This window comes from Octodon degus, unplaced genomic scaffold (genome assembly GCF_000260255.1).
Source record: "Octodon degus isolate 3935 unplaced genomic scaffold, OctDeg1.0 scaffold00036, whole genome shotgun sequence".
Lineage (NCBI taxonomy): Eukaryota > Metazoa > Chordata > Mammalia > Rodentia > Octodontidae > Octodon > Octodon degus.
The window spans coordinates 10,982,190-10,985,291 of NW_004524612.1; the positions used below are offsets into that span (position 1 = coordinate 10,982,190).

General features: G+C 39.0%; 1 non-coding gene across 1 annotated transcript; it reads right to left on the bottom strand.

Moving 5' to 3' along the window:
• Positions 1-1,689: 1,689 nt before the first annotated feature.
• LOC111816640 lies at positions 1,690-1,806 on the bottom strand. The gene has a single exon (XR_002820995.1). It is a non-coding gene; the product is annotated as a U5 spliceosomal RNA (small nuclear RNA).
• Between the last annotated feature and the right edge of the window lie 1,296 nt (positions 1,807-3,102).

The following is a 3,102-nucleotide window of genomic DNA, read 5'->3' on the forward strand; positions in this document are numbered from 1 at the left end:
TATAAAAAAGATAAATTCAAGGCTTTTGTAGATAAATGGATGCAACTAGAGACTGTAGGAGTAAGTGAAATAAATCAGATCCACATGTGCCAGCATAGTATTATCTCACTGGTTTGAGAACCTGAAACAGTAAATAACATCTGAGAGATATAATAGATACTGTGGAAAGGAAAGAATTTGTTCAATAGGAAGGAAAAATTGAGATGAGGAAAAGGACAAAAGAAAGAAGAGAAAAAGATAATTTGTCTCTCTATATAAGATAGTTTAGATAATTGTACTGCTGATTTCTGCTGGTCTATTGAAAGGATTAGTTAATGCTTACATTTTTTTTTTCCTTTTTCAAATTTCTTATAGCTTTTTAAAACAAATTTTGCAGGTTTTTGTCTGTTAACTTAAACAACTAATTTGAAGATAGCATCCTGTAATACAGTAACCATTGTTGAATCACTATTACTTTGTTTAGTGAAATTTTGTATCATTTATAATGCTGTTTTTTCTATCACTATCTTGTATTCTTTAAAAATAAAACACAATACAATTGAGCTTTCCAGTGGAATGTCCTTCCGCGTGCTACCCTAGGGTGTGTAGCATTGCACCTTGGCCTTTTACCCATCACCCTCAGGGAGACTGAAGAGGCAGAGGCATGGTGTGAACGTCACGCTGAGCTGCCTGCACATCCACAGCAAACTGCCCAGATCCACCCAGATCTGCCCAGGCATACAGTCCCCATGCCAGCAGATTCAAAGAGAATGTGACAAGCAAACCCAGCCTCCACCTGCTGCTCTGGGTGTGAACACCTTACCATTTGGCAATTTGCAGTTAAACCAGATATGACATATTTTATTAATATATCACAGTTAACTAAAATCCTGATTTTTTGTTATTCTGTAATCATTCAATGACATTTTAGCAATGACTTCAATTGCTATAAAGAAGGAATACTAAAGAGTTAGTAAACAACAAAGAAATAAGAAAGAGAACTTGCATCTGCAAAACAACACCCAAGACTAGAAGTGTAGTGCAAAATCAGCAAGACGGACAACCATAACACCACATGTGAAATCCTAAACTTTATTCTTTTAATTTAGATCCTCCTTCTTTCTTTCCTTTTTCTTTTTTCGTCTATGTCTGCAGACCATAATGATGGCATTCCCTCTGGGGAGCTGACACCTATGCCTAACACATCTGAATTCTTTTCTCCTCCTCTTCCCATTTCCCTCTCCCCTCCTCCCCAAGCCTTTTTGGCTTTAGACATTTTTGTTTTGTTTCTTGAGATAGGGCCTCACTAGGTAGCCCAGGCTGGCCTAGAACTCATGACCATGCTCCTGCCTCAGATCTCAAGGGCTGATAGCAGAGGTATGCACCACCACACCCAGCGCCATTCTTTCCATCTCTTGATCCACTTTCATGGGAGAAAGGTCTAGCTTCCCACTCCATGTTCTCCACCTCTTATTCTGCTCTTTATTTATGCTTTGGGTTTCTCCTAAGCTTCATTTTAAAATGGCCAAGAATAGAACAAGAGAAGTTCAAATTATCCAGCCATGTAAAGAAATAGCTGGGGAAAAGTCTTGTGAGCCTTTAGCTGAAAGGCATTCCACAAACATGGAAGCAAAGCCTGAGAAGGGAAAACATGGGAATAACTTTTTCGTTTGTTTGTTTTTTGTTTTTTGTTTGTTTGTTTGTTTTTTAGCCTCGTTGTAAAAATGAGACCTGAAAAAATTGAGTAACATTCAGAATTATTCCTCTCCACAGAAATCATTAGTAAAAGACAAAAGATCTATAGGATCTGGAGAGAAACCAGAGTATGGGAATAACTTTCAAGGGAAAAATTATTACCAGAAAACCCTGAGATGATCAATTCCTGAAGTCACACAGGAACAGGCTTGAGGACCTTTTTGAACAACTATAGGCTTTCATAGAGACCACAGAAGGCGCAGCCCCTAACGCTACAAAAACAGAGCTAAATTAGCTCTGGGATCATCACTGCCTTAGCTTTGCTCTAAACGATGTTTATAACAGTCTCAAAAGAAGCAAACAGCTGCAGTGTAATTTACCTGCTACCATAAAATGATAGTTAGTATTCCTTAAAGAAGCACAACACAATTCAGCTTTGAATGTAAAGAATATAGTATCCACTTAAAATAATTACACACCTAGAATTCAGGAAATGTACCCACCTCCCAGTCCATAGAAGCAGAACCAGGGAAAACAGTAATGTTGGAACAGGCACAAAGAGTGGTAAGCAATAATTATAAATACTTTCCATGTATTTAATGATGTAAAGAAAATAATGAATATTATAAGATGAAGAGGGGTATATTAGAAATTATCCACATCAATTTTATCCTTAAAAAATAGAAGCTTTAGGGCCAGGGAGATAGCTCAGTGGAATAAGTGCTTGCCTGGCAAGCACAAAGTCCTGAGTTTGATCCCTGGTACCAAAAAAAAAAAAAAAAAATAGAAGCTTTATAACAAAATTACGCAAGAAAATGATTAGCAATTGGGCACTGCATTTGAAAAATCAAAGAATTTCAAGAAAGGTAATGAAAATCATCAAAATGGAAGTGAGTCAAGAAAAGGCTTAAAAATAAATATTTAGCTGGACATGGTGGTGTGCACCTGTAATCCTAGCACTTTTAAGAGACTGAGGCAGGAAGACTGCAAGTTTGACTCCTCCTGGGTATTTGAATGACTTAGCATGATCCTGTTTCAAAATAAAAAAATAAAGGGCTGAGGAGATAGCTGGCAGTCTAAGCGCCTGCCTGGCAAGCACAAGGACCCAGGTTTGATCCCTAATACTGCATGCCTTTCAGGCCCCAGAACCCTGGATGTGCCATGCCAGCTACTGAAACTGGGCATAGTAACGCATGCCTGTGATCCCAGTGCTGAGGAGGTTGAGACAGGAGGATTGTTAGGATTGCTATGAGTTTGAGCTGTTCAGTGAGAACCTATGAGAGAGAGAGAGAGAGAGAGAGAGAGAGAGAGAGAGAGAGAGAGAGGAGAGGAGAGGACAGGAAAGGACAGGAAAGGACAGGACAGGACAGGACAGGACAGGACAGGACAGGACAGGACAGGACAGGACAGGAAAGGAAAGGAAAGGAA